This window comes from Arvicola amphibius, chromosome 10 (assembly GCF_903992535.2).
Source record: "Arvicola amphibius chromosome 10, mArvAmp1.2, whole genome shotgun sequence".
NCBI classification, from domain to species: Eukaryota; Metazoa; Chordata; class Mammalia; order Rodentia; family Cricetidae; genus Arvicola; species Arvicola amphibius.
The window spans coordinates 102474283-102490102 of record NC_052056.1 but is presented as its reverse complement, the minus strand read 5'-3'; the positions used below and the strand labels follow the sequence as shown (position 1 = coordinate 102490102).

The following is a 15820-nucleotide window of genomic DNA, read 5'->3' as shown; positions in this document are numbered from 1 at the left end:
GGAAGGAAGGAGGCAAGAGAGAGAGGGAGGAAGGAAAGGAAGAAAAGTAGAAGGGAGGGAAGGAGGAACGATAAATCTACCCAGTTCTGGAATACCTAACAAGCCAGGTACCCAGAGGCAGAGGAGGAGGGATCTAGGTCTCCAGACCCAACCAACCAGCTCGCTTATATTCACAGATGAGTTGGCTGGCTCTTTCACAGCAAAACATCCAGGGGCAGTTAGTTCTTTTTCTCAGTATTGATTACAATTACCGGTAAGAGGTGTTGGGATGTTTGGGCAATGTGTTACTTGGTTTGAATCCTCCTACCAAGATCCAACTGAGCCTTAGAAGATACAGTGGCTGTAAGAAAACACATTGTTACTATTTTGCAATCTATCATTTGAAAATTGATTTTCAATTTTCAAATTTGTGTGTGTGTGTGTGTGTGTGTGTGTGTGTGTGCGTTCTCGAGCTGATTGCAGGCCCCTGTATACATCTCACCTTTCACCTTACTGGAAGGGTCTTTCTTGTATTTTCTGGGCTCTGTATACTGCAGAGCAGCCTTCTCATGAGCTTCCAGGTTTGTTTTGTCTGTTTTTGTTTTTTCGATACAGACAGGGTTTCTCTGTGTAGCTTTGGCTGTCTTGGAACTCACTCTGTAAACCAGGCTAGCCTAGCCTTAAACTCACACAGAGATCTGCCTGCCTCTGCCTCCCCAGTGCTGGTATCAAAGGCATGTACCACCACCACCACCCAGCCAGGTTTTTTAATTTTTGCTAGTTTGTTTTTCATGTGTGTTCAGGAGATCAAAATCAGGCTTTCAAAGCTAAATATTTTATGGCTCTGAGCCATCTCCGCAGTCCCTGTGGTGGTTTGAACGAGAATGGCCCCCATAGGCTCATAGATTTGCATGCTTAGTTTCCATTTGAGGAACTGTCTGGGAAAGACCAGGAGGTGTGGCCTTGTTGGAGCAGGTGTGTGTTGTGTTGTGGGTGGACTTTGAGGTTTCAAAAGCCCAGGCCAGGCCCAGTCTTTCTCCCTCTCTGCCTACTGCCTGCAGATAAGGATACAAAGCTCTCTGCTGCTTCTCCAGCACCATGCCTGCTTGCATGCAGTCATGCCTCCTACCATAATTATAACAGACTAACCCTCTAAAACTGTAAGCAAGCCCCCAGTTAAATACTCTCTTTTATAAAAGTTGCTTTGGCCATGGTGTCTCTTCTCTGCAAAAGAAAACTAGCAAAGACAGCCCCCTCCCCACCCCACCTTCAGATAGGATCTTGCCGTGTAGACTAGACTGGTCTCACACTTGAAGAAATCCTCCTGCCTCAGCCTCCATAGTGCTGGAATTACAGGCAAGAGACACAACACCTGGCTCACCTCAGTCCTTTCCAAGGCTGAATAATATTCCATTAGCTAGGTACGTGTCTTAGTTAGGCTTTCAGCCGCTGTGAAGAGACACCATGACCACAGCAACACGTATATAGGAAAACATTTAACTGATGTGGCATCTTACAGTTCAGAGATCCAGTCCATTATCAAGATGGCCAGAAGTATGGTGGCATTCAGGCTGACATAGTGCTGGCTATATCTTGGTCAGAAGGTAACAGGAAGAGGACCGAGACACTGGGGTGCGGTATTTTGAGCATAGGAGATCACAAAGCCCACCCATACAGTGACACACTTCCTCCAACAAGGCCACACCTACTCCAACAAGGTCATGGCTCCGAATAGTGCCCTTCCCTATGAGCTTATGGGGGCCAATTCCATTCATACCAACACAGTATGTCATGATCCACTATCCATTCATCTATCCGTGGGGCTTACAGAGTTCCCAGCTTTGGGCTCGTGTATAGCATTCTGCTGTAAGCATTCATGTACCAACTATCTGATTGTGCCCCTGCTGCTCTGAGAATATATTCCCAGGGATGAAACTGCCAAGCAAGTAGACATCTTATTTTTGCGTGTATGTGTGTCTGTGTAGGAGTATGTGCAAGTATGTCCAGGTACCCAAGAAGGCCAGAGGGGGATGTTGAGTCCCTTGGGATAGGAGTTAAAGGTAGTTGTGAGCTATCTAACATGGGTGCTGGGAACTGGACTCTGGTCCTCTGAGCCAGACTTAATTTTGTGTGTGTGTGTGTGTGTGTGTGTGTGTGTGCACATGTACGTGCTGGTTAGTTCTTATTGTCAATTTGACACAAACCTAGAGTCACCTGAGAAGAGCCAGCCTGACCTGAAGACTGGCCTATGACTGTATCAGTGAGAAATTGTCTAGTTGAAGTAGGCCCCGTCCACCGTGGACGGCACCATCCCTGGGCAGCTAGCTGAGCATGAACCTGAGAGAGACAGCATGTCTTTTATTTGCTTGTGTGGTTAGTTTGGTTTTTTGAGACAGGGTTTCTCTGTGTAGCCCTGGCTGTCCTGGAGCACTCTCTGTAGACCAGGCTGGCTTTGAAATCAGAGATCCACTTGCCTCTGCCTCTGAAGTGCTAGAATTAAAGGCATGTGCCACCACAGCCCAGCTCAGCATATCTTTATCGTTTGTCTCAGTTCCTGTTTAAGTTTTTGTCCTGCCCTCCCTCAATGATGGACTATGGCCTGGAATTGTAAGTGGAAATTAACCCTTTCTGTTCCTAAGTCACTTTTGAACATGGTGTTTATCACAGCAACAGAAGCTGATCTAGAACAGCATATCTATGGGTGAATATGTTAAGCGTGTGAGAGTACATGGTCATGTGTGTGTGCATGAATGTCCATGCATTCATATGTATGTGGTAGCCAGGGGTTAGCCATGGGTGTTGTCCCTCAAGAGCCATTCACCTTATTTTTTTTTTATTTTGTGTGTGTTTGTTTGAGACACTTTCACTATGCGTTCAGGATGGTCCTGAACTCATCTTACAGCCCAGGCTGGCTTTTTTTTTTTTTTTTTTTTTTTTGGTTTTTCGAGACAGGGTTTCTCTGTAGCTTTGGAGCCTGTCCTGGACTAGCTCTTGTAGACCAGGCTGGTCTCGAACTCACAGAGATCCGCCTGCCTCTGCCTCCCGAGTGCTGGGATTAAAGGCGTGCGCCACCACCGCCCGGCTCTAAGCACATATTTCAACAGTAGAAACTAGGCTTTTAGGAAAGTCCCATGACTCGTAATTCTTGGTGACAAATTATGCCCCTATATGGTATAGCTAGAAAACTTAAAAAACACAACGGGAGCCTGGCAAGAAGACTCCGTGGGTCAAAGCACTTGCAATCAAGCCTGTTGCGGAATATTGCTTTAACCATGTAAAGATGTGTTACATTTGTTTCTGTTGCGGAATATTGCTTTAACCATGTAAAGATGTGTTACATTTGTTTCTGTTGCGGAATATTGCTTTAACCATGTAAAGATGTGTTACATTTGTTTCTGTTGCGGAATATTGCTTTAACCATGTAAAGATGTGTTACGTTTGTTTCTGTTGCGGAATATTGCTTTAACCATGTAAAGATGTGTTACATTTGTTTCTGCTGCGGAATATTGCTTTAACCATGTAAGATGATGTTACATTTGTTTCTGCTGCGGAATATTGCTTTAACCATGTAAAGGTGTGTGTTACCCTTGTTTATGCTGCATTTGCTTAGCCATGTAAAGGTGCGTTACATTTGTTTATGCTGCATTTATTTAACTATGTAAAGATGTGTTACATTTGGTTCACCTTGACTGCCTAAGGCACCTGATTGGTCTAATGAAAAGCTGAATGGCCAACAGTTCGGTGGTAAAGGAATAGACAGGGCCGGCAGGCAGAGAGAATAAGTAGGAGGAGGAATCTAGGCTGGAGAGAGAATAAGAGAAAGAAAAGGAGATGCCCAGGGCCAGCCAGCCAGCCAGAGGAAGCAGGAAAGCAGGGCACAGAGAATGAAAGAAAGGTAAAAACCCTGGAAGGAAAACATAGATTAATAGAAACAGGTTAAATTAAGTCAAAAGAGCTAGTGGGACAAGCCAGGCTAAGGCTTATAATAAAAGTGTCTGTGTCATTACTTGGAGGCTGGTGGTCTGAGGAAGCCTGACAATCTGGGTTCAATCCCTAGGACTCATATGGTAGAAGGACAGAATCAATTTCCAAAAGCTGTCCTCTGACTACACACCCACACCCCCCCACACACAAATAATGTTATTAAAATACTAAGAGCTGGGCACATGCCCTTAATCCCAGTATTTGTGAGGCAGAGGCAGGCGGATCTCTGTGAATTGGAGGCCAGTCCAGTCTTCAGAGGCAGTTCCAGACAACCAGGGATACACAGAGAAACCCTGCCTAAAATGAATGAATGAATAAATGAGAAAACAGCAGCATCAAACCCCAGACCATCAGTATGAGTCAGATAGTTCTCACTGGATGTTTTTTCTACTTGCTTGTTTTGTTTGGTGACGGCATCTTACTATGTAGCCCAGAGTGGCCTCGAACTTGCCATCTTCCTGTCTCAGCCTCACAAGTGCTAAGATTATAGGTGCATATCACTGCATCCTGCCAAAACCCTCACTTTATGGATGAAGAAACTGTGTGAAATCCACACTCTGCAGTGAAAAAGCCAGTTATTTTGTCCTGGCCTTGAAAGTTGGGTATAACTGCTTATCTTATCCTCTTGGTGATAAAAGAAAATAAAACAAATTTAAGGGGAAAGTTATGAGGGACATTTCCTGCTGGGCTAGAAACAATCTGCTGCCTGTTAGAATGGACTGAAGAATGGCAAGAGGCACTGCACAGACACACTAAATTCAAAGTGATGGGCAATATAAAGCATACAGGATAGAGCCGATTATGTCATAATCTTAGCCACAATCTATCATAGATGTCCTCTACACAGAGAGAAATCAGAAGCTCCATCCAACAAACAGCCAACTGGGATTCTGGCTTGGAAAACTATGATAAGCCTGGAGTATGTAGAGTAGTCACTGATCGTTCTGGCTACCCAGCAACATCACAGAAGCCTGGTGATCATTTTCTCCTGCTCCCTTGCAGCTAAGAATCCTTTTCCTTGCCTTTCTTGCAGCTAAGAATCATTTCTTTTTTTTTTTTATATTTATTTATTATGTATACAATATTCTGTCTGTATGTCTGCAGGCCAGAAGAGGGCACCAGACCTCATTACAGATGGTTGTGAGCCACCATGTGGTTGCTGGGAATTGAACTCAGGACCTTAGGAAGAGCAGGCAGTGCTCTTAACCACTGAGCCATCTATCCAGCCCCTAAGAATCATTTCTCTGCTTCTCTTGCAGCTAGGGATGATCTCTCCTACCTCCCTCACAGCAGGAATCTTGCCATATGGCAACCCAAGGCTGAGAGAAAGAAAAGTGCCAGGCATGTCCATATTGAAAGAGGTTTGTAGTGAGGAGGCGAGAAGGCCTGCTTTTCATCCCCCCCCCCATCCCACTCCGCTAGCTTTACACCCGAAATAACAACACACAAATTGTATTCATTTAAATACTGCCTGGCCCATTAGCTTCAGCCTCTTATTGGCTAATTCTCACATCTTGCTTAACCCATTTCTATTAAGTGTGTAGCACTAGGAGTGGTGGCTTACCGGAAGATCAGCCTGTCTGACCTGCGGCTGGCTCCATGCATCTCTCTTGAGAGGAGAGGAATGGCATCTGACCTCACTTCCCTTCTTCCCAGCATTCTGTTCTGTTTACTCCGCCTACCTAATTTTCTGTCCTATCAAAGGGCCAAGGCAGTTTCTTTATTTAACCAATGAAATCAACACAAAACAGAAGACCCTCCCACATCAGAGGTTGGCCGATTGCATCTAATGACGAGAGAGAAAGAATCAACCTGTATGCTATCTGCTTTAGCAACAGTGGCTCGTTTGAACTAGTTTGGATGTGCTTTGAGACCTGTTTCTTCCTGAGTAGATGCCAAGCCAGATTCTCTGGGACTTTTAGAGCTTCAGATTACCCAGTATTCTTTAACACGTTCCTTTTCTGCTCAGCCCAGTTAAAATTAGTTCTGTGGTTACAACTAAGAATTTAGACTGATTCACTAGACTACTTGATGTCGGTTAGCCTTAAGTTCAGCTGTGAAGATTCGGAACACCCTCCACCCACAGCCCTGCCAAATAAGACTGTCTTAAATAGGAAAGCTTATCCTTTTCTCTTTTGGAAGCCTGGATGAGCAGTTTTGGGTAGGCTGGCAGCACCAAGGCCTCAGGTGTCCTGAATCTTTCTGACTGCTTGTTCTGCCATCCCTCAGGAGTGGTGCTATCCTCATGGTCCAAGGCGACAACTAGAACCCCAGCCATTGTGTTTACATTTCAAGGGTTGCTCTGTTGTTTTGTTATAAATGTATCAGGTTGTGGTGGTACATGCTTATAATGCTAGCACTTGAGAAGTTGAGACAGGAAAATTTAAGCTCGAGACCCAGACTCTATATTGTAAGAAAGGTAAAGATTATCAGCCATCTTTTTTATTTTATTTATTTATTTACCTACTTATTTTTTTTGGTTTTTCGAAACAGGGTTTCTCTGTGTGCCTTGGAGCCTGTCCTGGAACTGCTCTTGTAGACTGGGGTGGCCTCGAACTCACAGAGATCTGCCTGCCTCTGCATCCTGAGTCCTGGGATTAAAGGCGTGCGCCACCACTGCCCAGCACTGTTTTATTTTTTTTTTTTTGAGACAAGGATTTACTCTAGCCCAGACTGACATAAAATGTGTAGCAATCCACCTGCCTCAGCCTCCTAACTGCTAGAATTATAGATGCCTGGCTAAGCCTTGAACTCGACACTCTTCTGTTTCAGTCTCCCAAATGCTGGGATTTACAAACTGTGCCATTATGCCCAGATGACAGCCATCCTTCTATATGTGCACAGGCCTATGCTTGTGCATGTGGAAACCAAAGGCCAAGGCAGGTGTCTTCCTCAATTGCTCTCCACCTTGTTTGCACTTTAGAACTTTATTTCACAGGCTGGAGAGATGGCTCAACAGTTAGCTAAGAGCCCTGGCTTTTCTTTTAGAGGACCTAGGTTCGATCCCCAGCACCCACATGGTGGCTCACAGCCATCCATAACTGCAGGCCCAGGGGATCCCATGCCCAGAGGATCTGGCCTATAAGAGCACTGCCCACATGTGGTACGCAGGCATATGTGCAGGTAAAATAATAAAACAAAAATTTAAGAAACAAGATTTATTTTACTATTATTTTAATTATGTAGATGTGCGTATGTCTATGTGTGGGTATGTGCACATACGTGTAAATATTTTAGGATACTAGAAGAGGATATCAGATCTCCTGGAACTAGTGTTCAGGAACTTGTGAGTCACCCAGTGTGGGTTCTGGTATTGAACTCAGATCCTCTGGAAGAGCAATATTCATTTTTAACCACTGGGCCATCTCTCACCGCATCACATCCAGCCATTACGTGGGTGCTAAAGATCCAAATTTAGGCCTTCATACTTGCAGGACAAGTACTTTGCCTACTGAGCCATCTCTCCATCCATCTCCTTTGTTTGTTTGTTTGTTTGTTTGTTTTTGTTTGTTTGTTTGTTTGAGACAGGGTCTTACTAGGCTGAATTCACAGAAATCCACCTGCCTCTGCCTCCTGAGTGCTGTGTTTCAAAAGTGTTTGCCACCATGCTGAACATTTGATAACCATCTTTTAAGAAAAAGTCCTAGAATGCTCAAAATTTAGTTTCATAACTTTGGGAATTGTCCTGAAAACCTTTAAGCTGGGTAGTTTGAAAGGGCAGCTTGAACCAGGGATCCGCCTGCCTCTGCCTCCCGAGCGCTGGATGAAAGGTGTGCGCTCCAACACCGCACCCAGTTAAATCCTTTTTTTCCCCTTAAGTTGCCCTTGTCAGGCATTTATCACATTGGTGAATAAATTGCTAATATACTCATTTAACTTGGAGCAAAGATTTGACATCCTGGACCCTGGCATTTGAAGGCTGCTTTTAGTTTCTTGTATGTTGATGTGAAAAGATGGATTCATTCATTCATGGACTCAAAGCTGAAAGACCATTAAAGGGTGGGACCTTGGTGGAAGAAGTAAGTCATTGGACAGGAAAGCCTTTAAGAGACCTTTCCGTTCTTTCTTTCTTGAGACAGGGTCCCATGTAACCCAGGATAACCTTGAATTTATTATGTAGCCAGACCTCGAACTTTTGATTGTCCTGCCCCTGCCTCTTAGGCGCTGGGACTATAGATGTGAACTGAGCACTCTATTCCTGATTTGGCGGTCATAGCTATCTCTCTCTTTCAAAGAAATCAGGTCTGTCCCCACCCAGCCCCTGCAATCTCTCCACCCCAGACAGAGAGCTGATAAACAAGCAAGCTGTGACCTTGCAGCCCCACCCTGTTCAACTTCTCAAAGCCAAGATAATTTTGAGTCTCACTAGATTTATAGTGCCTTTCTGACCTCTAGCACAGAGACGAGGTCACACCTTCACACTCACATACTGTTCTCTCTCAAAAACAAAACAAAACAAAACTAAAACAACTAACTAAGAGTAAGAAACCTCTTGTTCTTCAAGGCCCCACCACGCTGCCTATAGTATATTAACTCTTTGAATGTTCTGGAACCAAAGGGCCCGTCTCCCCCTTTTGGGAACCCATACTGTTATCTATGGCACAACACCTAATCTTTTGGTTCTGAAAGAAATAGAAGATTCTTTGCTATCAGGACTCTTGATGGCTGTCTGTTCTAATGAAGCCCCTCCTTGGACCCGAAGGTTTGCTCTCCCACTTCATGGCTGCCTATGGCCATGATGCTGTATTAATAACTCTATGATAATTAGTTTTAATTGTCAATTTGGCACAATCTAAAATCATTCTAAATGCGGGAGTGTCTAGAGATTAGGTTGGCCTGAAGTTATGTCTGCAGAGGTGGGGTGGGGTGTGTTTGTGTGTATTTATCTTGATTATGCCCACTGTGGGTGGCACCATTCCCTGGGAGGAGGATCCTGGACTGTTTGATAGTACAAAGTGTGGTCTGAGCTCTAACATGCCTGCATTTATTCATGGTTCTCTGCTCTTGACTGTAAATGTCGTGTGACTAGCTTCTTAAGGTTCTGTTGTGAGGTACTCCCACCAGAGAACACACAGACACTCTTAAAGTCTAACAGAAAGTCTAAATCGCCAGCCAGCCGCTACATGGGGAGCTCGCCCAAACTATGCAGCCCAGAGCTACACTGTTCTTTGCCTTTTATGTATGAAAAACACACCCTGTGGACACACTTCGGTTAGCAAGGACAATCAGTGAGAAGTCAAAGTACAGAAACCAAAAACAAGTAGACTTAAGGACTCTCCTGGATCCTGGGACTGTGGATTAGGTCTCCGGTGCTTTAGGTCTTCATTCCCACTTTGGCAGGTATTGGGTGTTATTCTTTTGGCCCTTTAAGGGGCAAGCCACGCCCACTCCTGGCAACCCCTGACCTCTCGCTGCCATCTTGAATCTCTCTCTTCCTGTCCCTTGGCGTGTGCACGTGTGTCTCTGTCTCTCTGCCCCTCTCTCTCCTTTCTCTTCTCCTTCTCTCTCTCTGCCCCCTTCTCCCTTCCCCCTCCATAACCCCCTGATACTGAATAAATATTCAACATGTTGTGTCTGTCCATGTCTCTGTCTCCTGTGTGCCCCCACCCCCGAACCCGCCAGTCTCTGCCTTGGGCTCCCGCTGCTCTGTGAGCTTGCTGCCTGCTCACATGGCCCCCCAGGGATCTTGCAGGGACCCACAGTCGTCTCTGCCTTGGGACTGGCTGCTCCCAGAGTCGGCTGCCTGCCTACAGCTGCCGCCAGAGACTTTATAGCATTTTTAAAAGAACAATATTGGGGCCTATATGCTGGATTCTAAAGACGGAACCTCCCTCAAGTGTCTCAGGCTGGCCTCAAACTCCCTATGTAGCTGATGATGACGCTGAACCTAAGATCCTCTGCCTCCATGTCCTGCGGGATTATAGACGTACACCCCTCCCCCAGCTTATGCTGTGCTGGGAAGGGAACCCAGGGCTTCATGAATGCTAGGCAAGCGTCTACCAACTGAGCTTCATCCTTAGCTCTGCTTGCCCTTTTTGTTATTTGTCTTGTTTGTTTGTTTGTTTGTTTGTTTGTGACAGTATCTGGGAATATTACCCAGGCTAGCATCAAACCCTTAGATTCAAGCGATCTTCCTGCCTCAGCCTCTCAAGTCATGAGGCGACAAATATGTATCACTGTACCCAGCTGAACCACAAACAGACCCGTTGAAAATGCAAAAGAGATGAGTTGCTCCTGGGACTTCCGGCATTCACTTGAAGACAAGGACTTTCTGCCGGTGGTGAGCTGGTGACACTGGCTAAATCACAGTTGTCTGACTCTGCTTGGCTCTAAAAACGGGTGGTAGAGCCTTCTTTTCGCCAGACCTTCCCAGTGCCCACCAATGTCTCCTTCCCTGCATTAACCAGGCCCAGTTCAGGAAGTCTTGGAGGAGGTTAGCCTGTATGAGAAGATGCCCAGTCCGATGCTGAGAAGTTTGCAGGAAAGCAGTCTAAAAGGATACCTCAAGGAGAAGGAGAGGATTTACCAGAGGAGAAACAAAAGCCCTAGGCTGAGCAGAAAGAGGGAGAAAGACAGCTGCCCCAGCTCTGAGGAGAGAGAACAGATGAGCGTGAGCAGGTACCGGCTGCTGAGTCTGAGGTCGAAGACCTTTCCTTCGCTCACCTGCCCAAGAGCCCCTTCTTGTTGGATGAGTTTACGCTTAATTATGCCAACGGGGACACCCCCTTCTGTGGTGCTGCCGTATTTGTGGGAGCACTTTGATAAGGATGGCTGGTCCCTGTGGCATGCTGAGCACCACTTCCCTCAAGAGTTTACCCAGGCCTTGATGAGTTGCAACCTCATCACTGGAATGTTCCAGCCGTTGGACAAACTGGGGGAGAATGCCTTTGCTGGTGTTATTCTCTTTGGAACCAACAACAGCAGCTCTGTTTATAGCATTTGGGTCTCCGGAGGCCAAGAGCTTGCCTTTCTGCTGAGTTCAGATTGGTAGGAGGACAATGAGTCATATACATGGCAGAAACTGGATCCCGGTATCGAGGAGACCCAGACCCTGGTTTGAGAGTACTTTTCCTGGGGTGGGGGGCTTCCAGCACACGGCTAAAGCTGTCAATCAAAGCAAGATCTTCAACCAAACATGTCTTGCTGGTGCCTAGTTGCCTACACCCACCCTTCAAGGAAGAAGAGGGACATTAAAGGAAAAACATTGAGAACAAAAATAAAAATCTGTCTCATATATATATATATATTCATTCTGTAAGTTCCATTGCTCTGGAGAACCCTGACTAATGCACAGTGACAGAGGATCTAAGGGCATAGTTCAAAGGCAGAACACTTTCCAAGCATGAGTAAGTCCCTGTGTTGTCGTTACTGGAAAAAAGGAGGAAGTGGGAGGAGAAAAGAGAGCATGGGAAGTCAGGGAAAGGGAGAAAGATAGAATACCCTCTACACGGGCTTCATAGCAGCAGGGAAATACAACATTCTGTCAGTGCGACCCGCTTGCAGGAGCTAACTAGAAGCTGGCATCCTACATAGTTAACTACGGGCATATGATTGGCCTTCCCCATTAGCCCTAAGCTGGAAGTTAGGGGCAGGGTGGGATGATGAGAGAACTGGCAGTAGTCCAGGGCTAGCCCTTTGGGGCTGTGGCTGCAGAGGCTGTATTTGGCTTCCTGGTTAGTTGATGCAGGTGTCCTGTAGAGCTCTATTGTCCTACAGGGTCTGGTGACTGCCCCTTTGTGTGCACAGGGATGTATCTCTGAATGGGAGATGTAGGCAGTAAACACATTAGTCCCTACACAATGTGGTGCCCAGACAGGCCAGGTGCACAAAGCAGTGGACATGATTTTTTGCATTCATGCGGTGGTGGTGTCGCTCAGTTGGTAGCCCCAGGTTCAATCTCCAGCACCACATGAAAAACGGGACCTGGTGGCAAACGCTTGTAATCCCAGCAGAGTTCAAAACAGAAAGATCAGAAGTTCAAGGTCTTCCTTGGCTACCCAGCCTGGCCTACATAAGACTCTGTCTCAAGAAGCATTGCTTACACATCTAAGTCTGCATCTGGGCACAAGGATATTGTACACATCAGCTCCACAGCCCCTTGCTTGGAGCCTGCACGTCCAGGCAGTACACACTCAATGAGGCATGTCTGTGGAACCAACCGGTTGCACAAACATGTGGGTTGCAGGGTCTCCTTAGGGTTCGGCACCTCCTTCTATCCCTGCTCCCCCCTTCTCTGCTCCTCTTATCTCTTCCACAACATTTCTGCACCTTCGCCCACCAGAACAGGGCCTGTCTGCAGCAAGCCCTTGGGGTCCCCACAGACCACAAGCCCTAATTATTATGCCTCCAAGGGCCAGGAGCCCGAGCAAGACTTTCTTTCTAGCTGGAACACCCCTTTCTGAAGTAGTCACCTCAGAAACCACATAACTTCCCCATCCCAAGAAGCACAGATTCTCTGAATGTGCACATACAGAGGAGGGGGCACCAAGAATTCTTCATGCCCCATAGAGGACGTTGAAAGCAAATGGGTCCTGCTTTTCATCAGCCAGCAGTATCTAAAATTCCTCCTTAAGAGAGGGGGTTAAGGGTCCTTCATTGTGTGTGTGTGTCTGCATGTGCATAAACATTCATGAATATGCAGATGTATGTGTGGGTGTGCCTGCCTGTGCACACATGTGCGGAGGTTGGAAATCAAATCCTGGTACTTCCCTTTATTGCTCTCCACTTTATATTTTGAGTCTGGGTCTCTCAGTCACCTACTAATCCGTTTGGCTTATAGATGGTTTCTGGGGATCCGAACTTGGGTCTTCATGCTTATGCTGCAAGGGCTTTACCAATTGAGCCAACTCCCTAACTCCTCATTCGATTTGTGTACAAGACAAAAGGAAAACTGGGAAAAAACAAATCCAGGCCTACACTTCCGAGGATCGCTTCCTCTGGACCAAAGGGGTGTTCTTCTATATTGCCTCTGGTCCAGAGACAACACAACTTCCAGTCTTAGTTCTTATGAAAGAATTTGATCCTTTGGACAAGGGTAGGGCTCACGACTTGATTGTGGTTTCCCAGGAAACTTCCCATCATGTTGGATGGGAGAAGCAGGAAGTCCCACACCCAGCACAGAATCAATTGTGGAGAAAGGCATAGTCCAGGCGCAAGTATTACCAGAGATTTTAGGATCAAAGCCTGGAGCCTAGGAACCCTAACAATATTCTAAAGAGACTCAGAATAGATTCGGCCACCTGCTCTCTGCAAGCGAATTAAAAGGACAGGAGTCAGGAACAAAGAACGAAAATTTATCTGATAATCGGGAAGAGGAATAAACAGATCAGGCGATACTCACCAGGTCCAGGAGGGTTGGGTTTAAACAGACGGCAAGAGTTATTCATAGCTACGCCTTCCTGATCCAAGTGTGGTCCTGCCCATCACTGACCCAGCATTGTCTTGGCTCCAGTCTCTACTGCAAGATGCTCTACTTGTCAGATGTGTGTGTGTGACCTCTTCCTAGGAGACAAGATGGCCCGCTGCCTGGCACCTGGGGTTCCAGCCTTTCCTTCTCCTCATTCTGAGACTCCTGCGGGCAAGTCCCAATTCCCTGGAGACCATTGTTTCTATAATCCCACAGCTGAAGGGAGGACACTAATGGCTCTCTTTAGTATACCTTGGCTCCAGCCGCGCCAGTGACACAGGGCAGTGGGATCCCGGCTATATGAGGACGCTCCCTGGGAGGGGTAAGGCTTGGGCACGTGTGCGTGGACACGACAAGGCCATTCTATGTCAAGCTTGAGCCCTGAATGCAAACAATGCCTGGTGTTCTTATAGGAGGAGGGGCCCAGAGAGGCCTGAGGCTAGGGCTTAAAGACATTTGCAATTATTGTGTGCCACGGAATCTGGAGTCAGCAGGTACTAGAAATGATGGGAAGGGTTGTTCCTAAGACCTCTGAAGGGAAAGAAGCCCAGCCCGCACCTGGATGGCTGACTTCTGGTCTCCAATGAGATGGAAAGACAGGGGTATTATGGGGACGTGAATGGAAAGGAGCCTCATCCAGGTGCCTGCTTGAAGGCTCTCTCCAGCTAAAAGGTAAAAATTCCAGCACAATTAGTCACGTTTCCTTAAGGCCTTTCTCCCTCCCCAGCTGGACCCTGCAACTTTCTAGGACTCCCACCAGAAACCCCAGTGCAGGAGAAGATCAGCCCTAAGCCTTGTGCAAGCCTAGGGCCTCCTGGTTTTTCTTTATCAGATCATGACTCCATGCAAGTCACCTCTGCAACCGCTCTGTCATCTCACTTGTCAGAAAGAAGGGGGTGGGGATGTGTTCAGTTGGTAGCGTGTTTGGCTGCCACCATCACGAAGGCCCGAGTCCAGGTTTCAATACCAAAACTCGTGTGTGGTGGTACACAGCTGTAATCCCAGCACTTGGGGGTGAAGGCAGGAGGGTTAGAAGTTCAAGGTCATCTTTGGCTACTTAGAAGGCCACATGAGACCTTATCTCAGAGAAAGAGGGAAGGGAGGAAAAAGAGGGAAAGAGAGAGAGAGAGAGAGAGAGAGAGAGAGAGAGAGAGAGAGAGAGAGAGAGAGAGAATATCTTTAGCAAGCCTTTGAGATGTAACTTGGGAGTCACCAAAATGCTAAATGTGGCCAATGAAAGGACAGTTAATTGTGTTCCCTTCTTAAGAAGCTGTATTAGTTACTCTCTGTTACTATGGTACAACACCACGACCGTGGTGGTTTGAAAGAAAAGCACTCCCAAAGGGAGAGGTTCTAATGGGAGGTGTGGCCTTATTGGTATAGGCGTGGTCTTGTTGGAGGAAGTGCGTCACTGTGGAAGCTGGCTTTGAGGTCTCATATGTATACGCTCAAGCCATGCCAGTGTGAGTTAGTCTCCTTCCTACTGCCTGCACATCAACATGTAGTACCATGTCTGCCTGCACGCTGCCATGCTCCCTGCCATGCTGATAATGGACTAGACCTCTGAAACTAGACCTCAGTTAAATGTTTTCCTTTATAAGGGTTGCTGTGGTCACGGTGTCTCTTCACAGCAATAGAAACCCTAACTAAGACAATGACCAAGGCAGCATACAGAAGACTGTATTTGGCCTTATGGTTCTGGAGGGATAAGAAGGTTCCACTGTAATAGAGAAGTGTGGTGGCAGGTGGAACAGGAAGCTGAGAGCTTATGTTCTTAACTGTAAGCATGTGTCATGGAGAGCAAACTTGTCAAGACCCTCCCCCAACAATGCACTCCCTTCAGGAAGGCCGCACTGCCTGTATCTCCCCAAATAGTGCTGCCAACTGGGGAACAAATGCTCAAGACTATGGGGAACATCTCTCGGCCAAACCACCACAGATGTCCATACCCACCCTTGGTATAGACGAACCATATATGCTTATATACTATGCTAAAATGTCTTTAATAAAAGCCAGGAATGGTGGTGCACACCATTAATCCCACTACTCAGGAGGCAGAGGCAGGAGGATCTCTGTGAATTCAAGACAGCCTGGTCTATATAGTGAGCCACAGGACAGTCAAGACTATGAGAGACCATGACTCAAACATACCCAAATAGACAAAGACACACATAATCAAGCAAACAAAAAGGCAATAAAATGCCTTTTAATAAATGTTGACTCTTCTTTGCTAGACTCATCCCACACTCTCTGGTGTGCCGTATTATTTTTCATGTGCACCTTTTTTGGGGGGGGGTTGGTTTGAGTTTTCTGAGACAGGGTCTCTCTCTGTGTGTGTAGCCCTGGCTGTCCTGGAACTTGCTTTGTAGACCAGCCTGGCCTTGAACTCACAGAGATCCGCCTGCCTCTGCCTCCAGAGGACTGGATTAAAGGTGTGTACCACCACCGCCC

General features: G+C 46.6%; 1 pseudogene; it reads left to right on the top strand.

The window, feature by feature from the left end:
* Positions 1 to 4795: 4795 nt before the first annotated feature.
* LOC121677334 lies at positions 4796 to 11117 on the top strand (annotated as a pseudogene).
* Positions 11118 to 15820: the final 4703 nt, after the last annotated feature.